Source organism: Oncorhynchus kisutch, linkage group LG26, assembly GCF_002021735.2.
Source record: "Oncorhynchus kisutch isolate 150728-3 linkage group LG26, Okis_V2, whole genome shotgun sequence".
NCBI lineage: Eukaryota > Metazoa > Chordata > Actinopteri > Salmoniformes > Salmonidae > Oncorhynchus > Oncorhynchus kisutch.
In genome coordinates, this window is record NC_034199.2 from 27,123,876 (window position 1) to 27,142,736 (window position 18,861).

At 42.3% G+C, this 18,861-nt stretch overlaps 1 protein-coding gene across 2 annotated transcripts in view; it reads left to right on the plus strand.

Annotated features, from left to right (window-relative positions):
• The window catches only part of LOC109871348 (gap junction alpha-3 protein-like), a 46,837-nt gene that overhangs the window by 16,980 nt on the left and 10,996 nt on the right, over positions 1-18,861 (plus strand). For both annotated transcript variants that reach the window (XM_031806082.1, XM_031806083.1), the window contains exon 2: positions 17,121-17,359. The gene's annotated coding sequence lies outside the window, so the exon portion shown is untranslated. The remainder of the gene's footprint in view (positions 1-17,120; positions 17,360-18,861) is intronic.

Consider the following 18,861-nt stretch of genomic DNA (forward strand, 5'->3'; position numbering starts at 1 on the left):
ATCATGCCCCAATATTCCTTTTCATTCTTAAAGTAACTGCCCAGTCAAAATGTCACTTTTAAAAGTTAATATTCTGTCAACCTCAGACCGTTTCAAGAATGCTTGCTATTTCCTCATAGAACATGATGTCATCTCCCTGAGGAGGATGAGCTAGCCAATCAGCGGTCTAGAGGAGGATGAGCTGGCCAATAAGCGGTCTACTTGCGTGAATATTTTTTAATGACCATTCTGTTGTTGGAGTACGACACAGAAAATCAGCTTTTTAACAAACTTAATTAAAAAAATGTCAAGGAATACTTACAATGAGTGAAATAGTTATTATAGGTCATATTTCATAGAAATCTGGAAACACTGGGCAGTTACTTTAAGAAATAGGTCGTCTTATAGGAATATCACGTCGTAGAACTACACTGAACAAAAATATAAACGCAACATGTAAAGTGTTGGTTTCATGAGCTGAAATAAAAGTCCCAGAAATGGATGCTGGATGCTAAAATTGTCCCAGTTCCATGGCCTGCATACTCACCAGACATTTCACCCATTGAGCATGTTTGAGATGCTCTGGATCGACATGTACAACAGCATGTTCTACTTCACACAGCCATTGAAGAGCGGTGAGACAACATTCCACAATCGACAACCTATGCGAAGGAGATGTGTCACGTTGCATGAGGCAAATGGTGGTCACACCAGCTACTGACTGATTTTCTGATCCACGCCCATAATTATTTTTGAAAGGTATCTGTGACCAACAGATGTATATCTGTGTTCCCAGTCATGTGAAAGCCATAGATTAGGGCCTAATGAATTTATTTAAATGGACTGATTTCCTTATATGAACTGTAACAGTAAAATCTTGTTGCATTTATATTTATGTTCAGATCATGTGCCATAACTTAGTTTACGACACAGCCATATGCAAGTAGCTTGGAAAGCTGTTTTTTGTGTGAAGAAGAACCATTTTTCCAGCAAAAAAATGAATATTTTGAAAGTACACCATTTTTGTTCTCATCGGCCTTTACTTTGTATTTCTGTATGTCCTAATATTTGTTTATAATGTTGCACTGAAGATCTGTTGCCACTGCAATGGGAAAATGTGTTAACTTCAGTGTCACATTGTCTCTGCTAAACAAACGTGTGTGTTTCTGTGTGTACAGGAGAGTGTGTTTGAGGAGATTGAGGACAAGCAGATTGTCTTTCAGGTGGTGGAGAGTCATGTGGGAGAGGCCGTGATCCTCAGTAGCCTGTTGCCCAGCAACGTCTTCTCCCAGCTCCAGAACCAGAAGCGCTGCATCATATCTCAACCGTTCAGTACAGCACTACCCCAAACACCAAGGCTGTGTCCAATATGGTGCCCTAATCCCATTCCTTTTGGCCAGAGCACTGCACAGCATAGGGAACAGGATGCTCGCTCCCTGTCCAAGGCCAGTACTTTTGGTGTTTGCACAAGGGAATGACCCATCCATTCCAACAGTAACATTTGTAACCTTCAGGTTCTAATTTCTAGGTTGCAACACTATATTTTATTGCAGTCCACTCCTTGTCCAGTCTTAAAGAAGTATTAGAGAACCTTATGGACTTTACCCTCTCTTCCATTAGTCTCCTAACAACTAGCTAACCACTGAAATTCCACCCTTATCATCGTCTTGAGGCTTAAACACACACACATACAGACACAGTCCTTCTGTGGCCAGAGAGACGAGTTTGCCTTTACCTGGAAAGGTTTGTGTGCATGTGCACGTATGTGTGTGGTGAATGTTTAATCCCCCCATGGTTTTACCTCAGTACCACTCCTTTCATAGAGGCCTTCACAGAGGGAGATCTGTGAGCTAAGCCCTGCTTATGGATCACAGAGTAATGTGGTCCAACAGAGAAGAACATACCCTGGGTGTGTGTATAGGGCTGTGGCTGTCGTGACATTTTGTCAGCCGGTGATTGTCATGCAGATAACTGCCGGTCTCACGGTAATTGACCGTTAATGAACCTAAACACATAGTCTACAAGCCACTAATGTGAACCTTTGGAACATTTATATTTTAAAAAAGTCTAAATCCATTTCAAATAGCCAACATTGTCACAATGACAATCCATTATATATTTTAGGCCTTATGTCAGGTGGTTGTTAGGTAGGCCCTGATCTGGCTATGTCATACGGCTGTGGGCAACACTAGTTCATTTAGCAGGCAAGATATGCTTATAATTCCCGTGGCATTATTTTATATTATCTTATAGTAAGAACAATACAATTGAACAAAGCTGAATGAAATAGAAAATATATTTTTCCCCAAGTGATTTGAGGGAGCTTATATGCAGCTCTTTCTCCTGTGTCGAGTGGCTATTCTGTATTGAGGTCCTCCTATATGCTTAATTTAGAGTTATTTGTGCAACTTTAGTTGTGATACAAACGTTAGGCTATATGTTTTGATTTCTAATAGATTCTAAGGCTGCATGTTTGAAAAAAGTTACATGAAAGGGAAGCGCTCTTTTCTCAATTTAATCTGGTCTTTACATATAGTTTACAAATGAATATATGTGTGTAATTATTTTTTATTTGGAATGGCCCACAAAAAAAAGAAAGTCATCCACGTTACGTGCAGCTACTTTTTAATATGCGAGGTAGGCTACAACGTTTGTCGTTTTTAGGAATTGAGCAATAAATGTAGCAGCACGAGAAGGCTGGGATCCGCTATTAAAAAGTGGCCAGTCAAAACTCTGTTTTCACAGGCGATTACGCAATGACTGGGCTTATAAGAACACGTTTCAGTAGGCTCTGTAGGTTATGGGCTCTCCATCCATGTTCCAGGGGCCTAGAAGCTACATTTGGAGTTATTTGGCCACTTTAGTTGTGATACAAACCTTAGCAAAATATATAGGCCTATGGGCTAGACTGAATTTTGATCTTCTCTTTATATATACTAAACAATATGTTGAAATTAGTTTTGAATTAGAATGGCCCATTATCAACCGTCTATCGGAACATGAGCAGGTTCCAAATCAAATTTTATTTGTCACATACACATGGTTAGCAGATGTTAATGAGAGTGTAGCGAAATGCTTGTGATTCTAGTTCTGACCATGTAGTAATATCTAACAATTAATCTAACCTAGCAATTTCACAACAACCTACCTTATACACACAAGTCTAAAGGAATGAATAAGAATATGTACATAAAAATATATGAATGAGTGATGGCCGAACGGCATAGGCAAGATGCAGTAGATGGTATAGAGTACAGTATATACATATGAGATGAGTAATGTAGGGTATGTAAACATTATATAAAGTGGCATTGTTTAAAGTGGCTAGTGATACATTTATTACATCAATTATTCCATTATTAAAGTGGCTAGAGTTGAGTCAGTATGTTGGCAGCAGCCACTCAATGTTAGTGATGGCTGTTTAACAGTCTGATGGCCTTGAGATAGAAGCTGCTTTTCAGTCTCTCGGTCCCCGCTTTGATGCACCTGTACTGACCTCGCCTTCTGGATGATAGTGGGGTGAACAGGCAGTGGCTCAGGTGGTTGTTGTTCGTGATGATCTTTTTGGCCTTCCTGTGACATCGGGTGGTGTAGGTGTCTTGGAGGGCAGGTAGTTTGCCCCTGGTGATGCGTTGTGCAGACCTCACTACCCTCTGGAGAGCCTTGTGGGCGGTTGTGGGCGGAGCAGTTGCCGTACCAGGCGGTGATACAGCCTGGTATGTCATCCATATGCACTCGAATAGCAAATGGAAGATGCTTTTCCTGCAGTTCAGCCAGGTAGGCTACTCCAGTTGTAAAGCAAAGTAATGTGCTTTATATATGGAAATTTGTGAAATTAATATAGTATGCTTTGCCAATAGAAAGCTGATGGGATCCTCCTCTTTTTAATAGAGGCCATCGAAACGCTGTTTTGTAACACAATTGCATAGCATAGCAAATAGAAATGCACAACAGGAACACTTATTCAATACGTCAATAAACTATGAGGAGCTGGCTCTCACTGCTCAACAGGTGATCTTATTCCGCTCAAACTCTGAATGCCGGGGCTCTCATGAAGTGTTTGATTTGATTTTCAACTGCATTTGCATTGACGGTGTGAGAGTGCTGGACGAGTGAAACTCCTCATACACAACCACCATATTGTTTTCAACCACCCTGTTTTTCCAAATTCTAACATAAAAAAGCGAGGCACTAGGCAATGTTCACTCTAAACTCGCAGCTCTCTTGGACTTCCGTGCAGAAGAAATATCAGCCCTGGCAGATAAGCAGGAGATTGAACTAAACTCAACTTTCTAGAGTTTTCCCCATTAGTACACACTATCAATGTTTCCCTTTACTGTGTGAATTATGATCGAATCAACGTAATTTTAGCCACTTTCAATGCAACATACCGAAACAAAACGAACATGTAGTAACCAAAAAAGTGTTAAACAAATCAAAATATATTTTATATTTAAGAATCTTCAAAGTAGCCACCCTTTGCCTTGATGACAGCTTTGCACACTCTTGGCATTCTCTCAACCAGCTTTACCTGGAATGCTTTTCCAACAGGAGTTCCCACATATGCTGAGCACTTGTTGGCTGCTTTTCCTTTACTCTGCGGTCCAACTCATCCCAAACCATCTCAATTGGGTTGAGGTCGGGTGATTGTGGAGGCCAGGACATCTGGTGCAGCACTCATCACTCTAAATGGGAAGTCAGGCACCAATACACACAGTCAGTTAGGAAAGCAAAGGCTAGCTTTTTCAAACAGAAATTTGCATCCTGTAGCTCTAACTCCAAAAAGTTTTGGGACACTGTAAAGTCCATGGAGAACAAGAGTACCTCCCCACTCCTGCCCACTGCACTGAGGCTAGGTAACACTGTCACCAGCGATAAATCCACGATAATCGAGAATTTCAATAAGCATTACTCTACGGCTGGCCATGCTTTCCTCCTGGCTACCCCAACCCCGGCCAACAGCTCCTCACTCCCCGCAGCTACTTGCCCAAGCCTCCCCAGCTTCTCCTTCACCCAAATCCAGATAAGATGTTCTGCAAATCCTGGACCCGTACAAATCAGCTGCTAGACAATCTGGACCCTCTCTTTTTGATCCACTGCCATTGTTGCAACCCCTATTACCAGTCTGCTCAACCTCCTTTTCGTATCATCTGAGATCCCTAAAGATTGGAAAGCTGCAGCGGTCATCCCCCTCTTCAAAGGGGGTGACACTCTAGACCCAAACTGTTATAGACCTATATCCATCCTGCCCTGCCTTTCTAAAGTCTTCAAAAGCCAAGATAATAAACAGATCACTGACCATTTCGAATCCCACCGTACCTTCTCCGCTGTGCAATCCGGTTACCGAGCTGGTCACGGGTGCACCTCAGCCACGCTCAAGGTCCTAAACGATATCATAACCGCCATCGATAAAAAACAGTACAGTGCAGTCGTCTTCATCGACGTGGCCAAGGCTTTCGACTCTGTCAATCACCGCATTCTTATCGGCAGACTCAATAGCCTTGGTTTCTCAAATGACTGCCTTGCCTTGCCTTGTTCACCAACTACTTCTCAGACAGAGTTCAGTGTGTCAAATCGGAGAGCCTGTTGTCCAGACCTCCGGCAGTCTCTATGGGGTACCACAGGGTTCAGTTCTCGGGCCGACTATTTTCTCTGTATATATCAACGATGTCGCTCTTGCTGTGGGTGATTCCCTGATCCACCTCTACGCAGACGACACCATTCTGCATACATCTGGACGTTCTTTGGACACCGTGTTAACTAACCTCCAAACGAGCTTCAATGCCATACAACACTCCTTCCGTGGCCTCCAACTGCTCTTAAACGCTAGTAAAACCAAATGCATGCTTTCCACCTGTTCGCTGCCTGCACCCGCTTGCCCGACTAGCATCACTACGCTGGACGATTCTGACTTAGGTATTTGTAGTTATCCACATATTCTAGGTGTCTGGTTAGACTGTAAACTCTCCTTCCAGACTCATATTAAACATCTCCAATCCAAAATTAAATCTAGAATTGGCTTCCTATTTCGTAACAAAGCCTCCTTCACTCACGCCGCCAAACATACCCTTGTAAAACTGACTATCCTACCGATCCTCAACTTCGGCAATGTCATCTACAAAATAGCCTCCAACACTCTACTCAGCAAACTGGATGCAGTCTTTCACAGTGCCATCCGTTTTGTCACCAAAGCCCCTTATACAAACCCACCACTGTGACCTGTATGCTCTTGTTGGCTGGCCCTCGCTACATTTTCGTCGCCAGACCCACTGGCTCCAGGTCATCTATAAGTCTTTGCTAAAGCTCTGCCTTATCTCAGCTCACTGGTCACGATAGCAACACCCACCGGTAGCACGAACTCCAGCAGGTATATCTCACTGGTCATCCCCAAACCCAACACCTCCTTTGGCCACCTTTCCTTCCAGTTCTCTGCTGCCAATGACTGGAACAAATTGCAAAAATCACTGAAGCTGGAGACTTACATTTCCCTCACTAATTTTAAACATCAGCTATCTGAGCAGCTAACCGATCGCTGCAGCTGTACATAGACCATCTGTAAATAGCCCACCCAATCTACCTACCTCATCCCCATATTGTTTTTATTTACTTTTCTGCTCTTTTGCACACCAGTATTTCTACTTGCACATCACCATCTGCTCATCTATCACTCCAGTGTTAATTTGCTCAATTGTAATTAGTTCCCTACTATGGCCTATTTATTGCTTTACCTCCTCACGCCATTTTGACGCACTGTGTATAGACTCTTTTTTTATTTTGTGTTATTAACTGTACGCTTGTTTATTCCATGTGTAACTCTGTGTTGTTGTTTGTGTTGCACTGCTTTGCTTTCTTGGCCAGGTCGCAATTGTAAATGAGAACTTGTTCTCAACTAGTTTACTTGGTTAAATAAAGGTGAAAAAAAATTATAGTAAATATTGGTCAATTAGCCCTTACACAGCCTGGAGGTGTGTTGGGTCATTGTCCTGCTGAGAAACAAATGATAGTCCCACTAAGCGCAAAAAACCCCAGATGAGATGGCATATCGCTGCAGAATGCTGTGTTAGCCTTTCTGGTGAAGTGTGCCTTGAATTCTAAATAAATCAGTGACAGTGTCAAGAGCAAAGCACAATCACACCACCTCCTCCATGCTTCACGGTGGGAACCACACATGCAGAAATTATCCGTTCACCTACTCTGCATCCCACAAAGACACTGCGGTTGGAACCAAAAATCTCAAATTTGAACTCTTCAGACCAAAGGACAGATTTCCATCAGTCTAAGGTCGATTGCTCGTGTTTCTTGGCCCAAGCGACTCTCTTCTTCTTATTGGTGTCCATTAGTAGTGGTTTCTTTGCAGCAATTCAACAATGAAGGCCTGATACACGCGTCCTCCTCTGAACAGTTGGTGTTGAGAGGTGTGTGTCACTCTGTGATGCAGCAGAGGTAACTCTGGGTCTTCCTTTTCTGTGGCGGTTCTCCATGAGAGCCAGTTTCATCATAGCGCTTGATGGTTTTTGCATCTGCACTTGAAGAAACTTTCAACGTTCTTGAAATGTTCCGCATTGACTGACCTTCATGTCTTCAAAGTATGATGGACTTGTTTCTCTTTGCTTATTTGAGCTGTTCTTGCCATAATATGGACTTGATGGAACATTTTGCCGAAGAGGATGCCTGACGTTTTACATGGCCGTAATCAATTGTGATATTTTGTTCATTTTTTACCCGTTGTTTGTAACTTATTTTTTTAAACTTATTTTGTACATCATGTTGCTGCTACCGTCTCTTATGGCCGAAAATCAGAAATGGGATTACTCACCACGGACTGGAAGAAGCCTTTTCCTTTAACGAGTCCGACAAGAATGATATAATGCTCTCCCGGGAACAGGCCCAGATCCACGTTATTTGTGTGAAGAAAAGACAGAGAAAAAGAGGACGCAGATCAGGGTGCCTTTTAAGAATCCGTAGGCGAGCGACTAAACTTCTGTTGACATTAATTCCACTTGCTGGAAGAAGTTATGCAGTTATTGGAAAATAAAATGGATGACCTACGATTATCCTACCAACGGGACATTAAGAACCGTAACATCCAATGTTTCACAGAGTTGTGGCTGAACAACGACACGGACAATATAGAGCTGGAGGGATTTTCAATACCCCCGGCAGAACAGAGAAGCTACGTGTGTTAAGACGAGGAGTGGGGGTGTGTGTCTTTTTGTCATTAGCAGCTGGTGTGCGATGTCTAATATTTAAAGAGGTCTCACGGTATTGCTCGCTGAGGTAGAGTACCTTATGATAAGCTGTAGACCACACTATCTACCAAGAGAGATCTCATCTATATTATTCGTAGCCATCTATTTACCACTACAGACCGGAGCTGGCACTAAGAGCGCACTCAACCAACTCTATAAGGCCAAAAGCAAACAAGAAAATGCTCACCCAGAAGTGACGATTCTCGTGGCCGGGGACTTTAATGCAGGCAAACTTACATCAGTTTTACCACATTTTTACCAGTATATCACATGTGCAACCAGAGGGGGAAAAAACTCTATACCACCTTTACTCCACACACAGAGATGCATACAAAGCTCTCCCCCACCCTCCATTTGACATATGAGTGGAGTGGATATGATATGATTCCTACTTATAAGCAAAAACTAAAGCAGGAAGTACCAGTAACTTGCTCAATATGGAAGTGGTCAGACGGGGCGGATGCTACGTTAGAGGGCTGTTATGCTAGCACAGACTGGAATATGTTCCGGGATTCATCCAATGGCATTGAGGAGTATACCACCTCAGTCATCGGCTTCATCGATAAATGCATCGACAACACCATCCCCACAGTGATCGTACGTACATCTCCCAACCAGAAGCCATGGATTACAGGCAACATCCGCATCAAGCTAAAGGCTAGAACTGCCGCTTTCAAGGAGCGGGACGCCGATAAGAAATCCTGCTATGCCCTCAGATGAACCATCCAACAAGCAAAGTATCAATACAGGATTAAGATTGAAACCTACTACACCGGCTTTGACGCTCGTCGGATGTGGCAGGGCTTGAAAACTATTGCGGACTACAAAGGGAAACCCAGATGCGAGCTGCCCAGTGACGCGAGCCTACCAGACGAGCTAAATGCCTTTTATGCATGATTCGAGGCAAGCAACACTGAAGCATGCACAAGAGCACCAGCTGTTCTGGATGACTGTGTGATAACGCTCTCGGTAGCCATTGTGAGCAAAACCTTTAAACAGGTCAACATTCACAAAGCCGCGGGGACAAATGGATTACCGGGGCGTGTGCTCAAGGCATGCGTGGACCAACTGGCAAGTGTCTTCACTGACATTTGCAACCTCTTCCTGACTGGGTCAGTAATACCTACATGTTTCAAGCAGACCACCATAAGTCTCTGTGCTCAAGGAAGCGAATGTAACCTGCCTAAAATGATTACCGCCCCGTAGCACTTACTTCGGTAGCCATGAAGTGCTTTGAAAGTTGTTCTCGGGTTGATGAGAGGTGTTGGGTTTGCGCCAGACAGTTTTCCTTGATGGCCAAAAGGCTACATTTTAGTCTCATCTGACCAGAGTACCTTCCATATGTTTGGGGAGTCTCCAACATGTCTTTTGGCGAACACCAAACGTGTTTGCTTATTTTTTTCTTTAAGCAATGGCTTTTTTCTGACCACTCTTCTGCAAAGCCCAGCTCTGTGGAGTGTACTGCTTAAAGTGGTCTTATGGACAGATACACCGATCTCCTCTGTGGAGCTTTGCAGCTCCTTCAGGGTTATATTTGGTCTCTGTTGCCTCTCTGATTAATGCCCTCCTTACCTGGTCCGTGAGTTATGGTGGGCGGCTCTCTCTTGGCCGGTTTGTTGTGGTGCCATATTCTGGTGCCAAAGATTTTGATATTTTTTTATAGCCCAACCCTGATCTGTACTTCTCCACAACTTTGTACTTGACCTGTTTGGAGAGCTCCTTGGTCTTCATGGTGCTGCTTGCTTTGTGGTTCCCCTTGATTTGTGGTGCTTTTCAGAACAGGTGTACGTGTATATACTGAGATCATGTGACACTTAGATTGCACACAGGTGGACATTATTTAACTAATTATGTGACTTCTGAAGGTAATTGGTTGCACCAGATCTTATTTAGGGACTTTATAGCAAAGGGGGTTATAGCAAAGTTGTATATTTTTTTAATTCACTTCACCAATTTGGACTATTTTATGTATGTCCATTACATGAAATCCCAATCTGTTTAAATTACAAGTTGTAATGCACCAAAATAGGAAAAACACCAAGGGGGATGAATACTTTTGCAAGGCACTGTACATGTACAAATGACCTCTAACCTGTACCCCCGCACACTGACTCGGTACCCCCTGTATATAGCCTCGTTATTGTTATGTTATTGTGTTACTTTTTTATTGTTTTTCACTTTAGTTTATTTGGTAAATATTTTCTTAACTCTTCTTGAACTGCACTGTTGGTTAAGGGCTTGTAAGTAAGCATTTCACGGTAAGGTCTACACTTGTTGTATTCGGCGCATGTAAAGTCATTCGGCAAATAAAGTTTGATTTGATTTGGTGTTTTACCATATAAGGCTATCTTCTGTATACCACCCCTACCTTGTCACAATAAAACTGATTTGGCTCAAATGCATTAAGAAATAAAGAAAATCCACATAGTAACTTTGAACAAGGCACACCTGTTAATTGAAATGCATTCCAGGTGACTACCACATTAAGCTGGTGGAGAGAATGCCAAGAGTGTGCAAAGCTGTCATCAAAGCAAAGGGTGGTTACATTAAAGAATCTTAAATATATATTTGAGATAACACTTTTTTGGTTACGACATGATTCCATATGTGTTATTTCATAGTTTTGATGTATTCACTATTATTCTACATGTAGAAAATAGTAAAAATAAAGAAAAACCCTTGAATGAGTAGGTGTGTCCAAATCTTTGACTGGTACTGTACATGGTAAGAAGTGCTGAAGTCTCAGATAATGTGCACAGTCACGACGGCTTTGCTTTTGTGGCTCTTTATCTGGCCTAGTACTGGACATGAAACCTCTCAAGCATAAAAGAATAACGCCTCAGTGGTGCTTTTGTCATGTCACTGTCTGCCACTTATTTGGCAATGTCAATTAGCATTGATTTCACAAACCATTTAGTCAATGAACCTCTACCCAAGAGAATAATTATTCTACTTCCATTGTCTTCATACAACAGAGACAATGGACAACCCAGTGGAATGCACAGAGACACTCAGAACATTCCGACCCAGTCGATTAGCTCTTAAGTCTGGATGTGCATTAACGTGTAACACTGTAGTGTCTTTAGAGAGTTACCTTATTCTCACAGACAGGTTAAGTGTGTCTTCAGAGTGAAGGGCACAGCTCTTGTGAGCTCAGTCAGTCCACTCAGAGCGCTGTGGTCATGCTACTGAGAACATCTGTATTGTTTTTAGCTCAGAGAAACGGCGCAGGGAACTGAGCCTCTTCACGTTACATCCATAGAGAGAAATAGTAATGGTGTTTTGTAAGCACTAACTCAGCTATTGGTTTGTTGGACAAAGCCTATGGGGGAAATTAATGTCGTTTTTGTAGGGTTTTGGGATAAACACAGAAAATAAGGTCTGCTAAACACAGGCTTAGGAGATCTTATACGTTTTGTTCTATGAGATCATCTTCATCAGCTAACGTCACTTTTTGTGAATTTATGTAACTTATGTAATAAAAAAAAAGCACAAAGGTTTCATAATTCATAAAGGTCATGTTAACTGACTGCTATTATCTCACGGAACAAAACATATATCTCTTAAGCCTGTTTACCTCAGACCTTAGTTTTGGCATTTATTCCAAAACCCTATTCCTTTCCTATTCATTTTTCCCATAGGGATGGCTGAACAAACCAGAGGTCACTCATTTCCAGGTTTTAGGACTACAAGCTGGCGAGCTGTACTCCCCACGCCCTATACATCTCATCTGTGCAGATATTTACGTCTTAACATGGACATGTAGAAACTCAGACACATGTCTTTATGACATTCCTTGGATCCCTGGAGTGTTTGGAGTGTCCTGGCTGGCTGTAAGGTGTACCCTGAAGCCAAATGACCTCTGAGGGCACCCTTGGTTCTTTACTGACAAATGACACATTGCTGTTACTATTGAAATGCTCTGACCTGGATGGAATTTAAACTAAGTGGATGGTTCTCTACCTACACAGTATGGAACTGTAGGATGTGTTGGTCACGTGTATCATGCCAGCTGATGAAAATAACAGTATGATACTTGTCATCTATAGACACCATATGTCATGAGAGATTGAGATCAGTTTTTCAGCTTTTTAAGATATTGTATGGCTGTTGTGCAGGTAAAAACCAGACAGAACTGGGTCAAATATTTGTATGAATGTCAAATATGTCACTGAGGATTTTACTCTTCTATTTATTTTGGGTTTGTTGCTCTCTACTCATGTTGTCTCTGGGTAGTCAGTAGTCACTGAGACAGAGCCAGGCAGTGATTTGTAAATCCTTGCGGTTGAGGCTGGCTGCCTTCTGGGTGAACCAGCTGAACCGGCTGAATCACTATAACTATGCATTAGGTGGCCAAAATCATGACAGTTGTAGAAACAGGAAACAGAAAGTTTCGGTTCAATTGAATAAGTAATCATGTTATTTGGACATGGTGGGATCTTTTTGTGTCTGTAAAATTTATAATGCATGAAATGGCTCTAAACAACACCTTTATGTGCAAATATTGATATAATAGGCATCATATTGATATATATTGATATAATAGCAGCTGTTGGCTTGACTGTATCTGCGAGCTGTTGGCTAGATTGTATCTGTGAGCTGTTGGCTAGACTGTATCTGTGAGCTGTTGGCTAGACTGTATCTGTGAGCTGTTGGCTAGACTGTATCTGTGAGCTGTTGGCTAGACTGTATCTGTGAGCTGTTGGCTAGACTGTATCTGTGAGCTGTTGGCTAGACTGTATCTGTGAGCTGTTGGCTAGACTGTATCTGTGAGCTGTTGGCTAGACTGTATCTGTGAGCTGTTGGCTAGACTATATCTGTGAGCTGTTGGCTAGACTGTATCTGTGAGCTGTTGGCTAGACTGTATATGTGAGCTGTTGGCTAGACTGCGTCTGTGAGCTGATGGCTAGACTGTATCTGTGAGCTGTTGGCTAGAGCTCATGTGTAAAGACCAGAGTGGGCCCATTACTATATAATATACATTTCTTGTGACAAAACCATCAGTAGAGTTGAAAATGCAATATAATTTATTTTTAAATTCAGTACATGATAATTGTATTTTTATGTGCACTATATCATCACGCACAGCTTTTTACCCGCAATAAGTCAATTTGAAAATGGGTTTTGTTATACATAGTATGTGCCATAAGATTGTTCTATGAGGTTTCGTCATTGGTGCTGTACCGAAAGCCACATTGACAAATCTTAGACATTGTATGTACTGGCTCAAAATACATGCTACCCACACACATCATACAAAGACACCTGGAAGGCTATGGGAGGTACATGTTCTACTGTAACAGCATAGCACTACACATACCAAGCATCAGTGGGGGCTATTGAGGAGAGGACGGACCTTAGTGGTGGCTGGAAAGGAGTCGATATAGTGGTGTCAACCACATGGAAACAACATCTTTGATGTGTTTGGTGCCGTTTCATTGGCTCCATTTCAGATATTGTTGTGAGCCTTCCTCCCCTTAGCTGCCTCCACTGCTGAGCATTCACCCCCCCCCCCCTCTCTGGTGGGAAGTGCACATATTATTTTTATATAGATTCTAGAATATTCACATGAAAATCTGTTGCCATTTGGATGGAAACCTAGCTAATGGAATCAACATTTCAGACTATATTTTATTATTTACCAGTCTGGGTCAATTTAAAATGTAATTACTGCCGATTCGCTAATGCAGATATTTCAGTCTTTTCAATTTCCGAACTGAATCTACTCAATTGACGTAATGATATTGACACACTTTGCTTATCTTAAAGCCAGCATCAACTCAGCTGTTGATATGTTATCATCCTTTATAAACACCTTGCCTCGGTGCATGACAATGTAAGCTCGCTGTGATATCAGAGTTTGGAAATCTGGTCTATTCTGCATGTTCTCTCCTTTGATACAACTCATTTTGTTGTTAGCACTCTGAAAGAGGGAATTTTACGGTGCTGTATTGTTAATTGGTAGGAAAATATATGGCATCAATGGAAATGTACTAGTCACTTAGGTTACATAGAATAATTAAACTCTGCAGTACCTGATTCCCAGAGAATCCCCACAAAATAATAAAGTAATTCATGTTATTACAATGTTGCCTTGTAAGTACATAGGTCTACCTGGCCATTGCTGTACAAGTTGCAAAAAGCTGAGTGTTATGGTCGTATGTAGGCCTAATGAAGGAGAGTTCAAGTGAAGTGTCACTGATATTAATGTTAAATAACATTCTCTCATACACACACACACAAAACGTGGCCTTTGAGTCCAAGCCAGTGTCGGAAAGCAGAGTGGCTGAGAACGCAGCCGGTAGCTCCCAGTGATTAGCAGAGGAAAGGCCCCTTTTCACGGCTGCCCCCCGCCTGGACGCTGCCTCGCGACACCAAGATAACGGGCCCGTTGTTGGCCTGCAGGAAGCGAACAAAGACGCCACTGTCCCCCTTTCCCACTACTCTCCATATCTGTGTCCGAGCTTTGATTTCCCCCTGGTCAGCCAACAAGTATCTGTTGAGCAGTAATCTGAGTTGGGAACAGCAGGCCCTGTCCCAGGCCTGGCACTGCCCTCACAGCCTTTCCTCTCTGCCATTATCCTTGGACACAGAATGAGATGATTAGGGAAACCCAATCTGGTGGGAGTAGCCTTTATGCTGCTGTGCTCTGCTGGGATGAAAGGAGAAGGGTTGCCTAGTCTGCTGCTTCCTCAGCCCTCCTGACAGACTGGTGGTTGTTTGTTGGGCAGGTAGAAAGCTTATTAAGAGTGTCGTTGAGGGTGAATAACCCCTCGTCTGTGTCTTTGGTACCCTGAGTGAGGGGGGTGGACAAAAATAAAACTTTTGCCCTTTTTGTTGAATCTGAGATCATTGCTACCTACCGTTTCAGGATGGTGTCATCTCAGTCAAGCACATTGACCTGGTAATGTCAGAGGGGCTGGGAATGTGCTACGCTTTTATTGGTCCCATGGAAACCATGCACCTGAAGGTCAGTTCCTCATTTGACTTACACATAGAGAGGCCGTCCCCAAAGAATACATATTTATATACGGTCCTCTTTGTCCTGTGTGATTGTGGCACATTTAACCATGTGCAATTATGGTTGTGTGAGAGGCAGAGCTTATGACCAGACCGTGATATTAGAGTTCAAAGAGGTCGCTCTGCTAGACCCTGAACATCTGTGAAGAGAAGGGGGAACTGTGGCCTTCACATGTCTCAGTCCCCTTTTACCATATAGTCATATATTGGGGGGGTGTGCGTGTGTTTGAGAGAGAGAGAGAGAGAGAGAGAGAGAGAGAGAGAGATGTCATATAGATGTAGAATATGAAAGGGAAGTGTGAAAACTAAAGGTTAACCTTGCTCTGGCTGTACCACCGTGCTCAGAGAGTGAGAGAGCACTTTGGCAGAACAAAGCTGTCTTTTGAGCAACACAGATTAATAAACTCCCTCACACAAGTCATCTAAAACCACTTACCAGGGAGGAATACATGTTGTACAGTACTCACACATTCTACTTTACCTGTTTTCCTTTTTCTTAATCATTTTTTATACCAGTCCTATTGTGCCAGTCTATGGTCATCTTCTCAAGTGATGAATTAACATCGGCCTGTGTAAGTGTAGTAAAATACACTTATCTCCCATTGTATGGAATAATTACATACAGCATGTTGCTCAGAACATCCAAAGGTTACTCAAGCCCATTCCTGTTGTGACTGTAGGTCGTCTAGTCTAACCCGTCCAATCAGATTGTAAAACATTCCGGTCCACTCTCTGCTTTGCTCTGGCTGAGTGACTATACTTTCCAGTTAGGACATAGAAAAGCCCTTAAACCAGAAAGCAGCGTCATTTTATAAGCTAAACACGAGAATGAAGGAGCCATGCACTTATTTTGTTCAGACTATTGAAGCAGAAGAGAGGAGAGAAAGGATCACTGAAAATGTCCTAGTCAGGTGAGATCTCTCTCACCAAAAACATAACTCTGTGAGAGAGCTTAGCTGGATGTAGCTGGCAGTTATCACACTGAAATGTTAGCTTTAGTCTGTCTCTGTAATGTTCATGTACACATTCAGTGTTCAACTTGGAAGTAAGAAAATGGGGAATAGCATTTTACACCCAAGAAACAAGTTACTCATTTAAATGCTTACACCCTAGAACCCTTACTAGAATCATTATAGAATATGACTAAAGTACTTGGAAGATGTTCATTTTCGGTCATAGTGAGACCATACAGATCTGATTTTGCTGCTCTGAACTTCTGTAACAAATAAGATCTTCTCATTGCCTTAATAAAGTCTGGCCAACCCTCTATGTATGGTCCACTCTCCCAGGTCTGGAGGGCTATCTCCAGTGCTACAGAGAGGGCATGAGGAGTGTTCTGATCGCTTTTGGACCTGTTCCCGAATTCTCTGGGGAGGCAGCTGAGCGCATCAACAAAATAGGCTTATGTGTTTGTGTGTTGAACTGTTTGTACTAACTCCACTAGATTCTAGGACTAGGAAAAATATCTTCAGATTTGACTAATCAAGTTCAAGGTGTGAAAAACTGGGTTAGTTCAAAGAGGGCAATGTTTACGTGTGGAACTTTTAGTCCAATGAGCTCAAGGTTGGGCGTTCTACATATTTCCTCCTCTAGAACTTTACTCTGTTAATTAGACATTACTCAACCACATGCCATCAGGCCGTTCAAACATTATTCTCCACAGATGGAGGCTGTCGTGAAAGAACACCCTGACCATAGGCAGAAAATATTTCACAAGCAGAAAATATTTCAAATTGGACCAATTTAATGCATCCAAGTGTATCCAACCAAGGAAATATTTTACCAGGCCAACAGCAGAAAGAAATCCCAGCAGCTAAAACTACTCTCTATTCATCTCATCTTCTCCCTCCCTCCTCTGATGTATCCCTACAGGAGATGTGTGAGCTGACCCGCAGCACCTGTCTGCTAGGAGAGAGAGGAGGGATCAGCTCCTCATGGGCCTGGCCAAGCTCAAGAAGTGACCACTGGACTATCAACACCACTGATGGACAAGATGGACTTGTGTCTGGGACTCTTCTGTCCATCACTCAGGCCTTCACTGACCCTCACTCAGCCTGAGGAGCATGGTGATAGAATGATCTGATCTCTCAATGGTGCCTACACTGGGGATGGTAAATGAATACTGTAGCCCTGAGTCCTCACACACAATCGCTCAACTAATCTGGGATGTTACTGTAGGAGCCCACAGACACAATAAACCAATCTGGGGATTGATTGCCATGCCTTCTCAGAAATATATCCATGTTTTATGCAATCAACAAGTTGATGATCAGACAAAGGTAGTAATGGTTTGGTCATACCACAATGGTTTCTTGAATTGTGAATATGAATTGTTAATGTGATAAACTTGTTTAATTATTTTTTTATTAAAATGTTGAATTTCTCTAGGATGGGAATACATTTGAATTGTCCTTATCAAGAACTAAAGATAAAAAACAAACATCTTAATTGATTGAAGATACATCATCGGGTTTTTCATATTGTGTTACGTCACATTTTGGACAACTATGATTGGGATCTGTTAAATGGGTTGAACATCAAAAAAAATATTATCTTCCCTCTTCCGTCATGCCTACATTTGTTCTGGTGATCTTGTGACTCATGATGACTATGTACTTTATACAGTATGCTTGACTAGTAATTAACACCGAATTCGAGTGTCTCGATCTGACAACAGTACGTTAAGTTAACGTGATCAGGGTGTATTCAGTTAAATGAAACGTTCAGAATGTTTAATCATACAGACCGAAAAGTGGAGCGAGTTTCCCAAAGGCGGGAGCATGGTCCTTCTCGCCCGCTCCAGTTTCTCTCCAGTAGCGCTCACTTGACGAGCTCAGGGCATCGCCGGCCCAGCATGCATTTGTAGTCGACTTGTGTGCTGCTATAGCCCTTTGCTTTGGCTATTGTCATTTAGTATGCAAAATATTTTCATAAAGAAACTGATAAAACACTCAGGTGAAAAATCAAGGTGACTTACAAAGATGAGGAGTAAGTGCTGTGTTGTCTTAAATCTCTCTTGTCGTGATGTGTGTTTTGTTTTATATTTGTATTTTTAATCCCAGCCCCCGTCCCTGCAGGAGGCCTTTTGCCTTCTGGTAGGCCGTCATTGTAAATAAGAATGTGTTCTTAACTGACTTGCCTAGTTAAAAGTTTTTTAAAAAGAGAGAGTGCGGTGAACTGAAGAATCGTTGTGGAATCTGAAAAGAAAGTTATCCCGAAAGCATTTGCACGTACTTGTTACGTGCAAATGCTAACAGAATGAAACGAGAAGGGTAGCTAGCTAGGTGTGTCATTGTAGGAAAGTATTTATAAACTAAAAATCAGATTAAGTTTCGTTAATTTTTGTTCTATTATCTATACAATAGGCCATAAATGAATTTGGGCTCAATATGCCTGGCATATTAACGTTACCTCTTGCAAGGAGCTTTCCGTTTTAATAGGGTTATTTTACCTAAAATCCTTTAGGCCTACCTACAGAAAAAAACACACACTCATCCCTGCCCAGCCTGGCAAGAGTGGCCCAAGGGTTTTTAGCGTTCCCAGTGGCTCTGCAAGCACTGAGCGCATATTCTCCCGCTGCTGGCATGCTCTCCAGGCACCTGAGCCTGAAAGC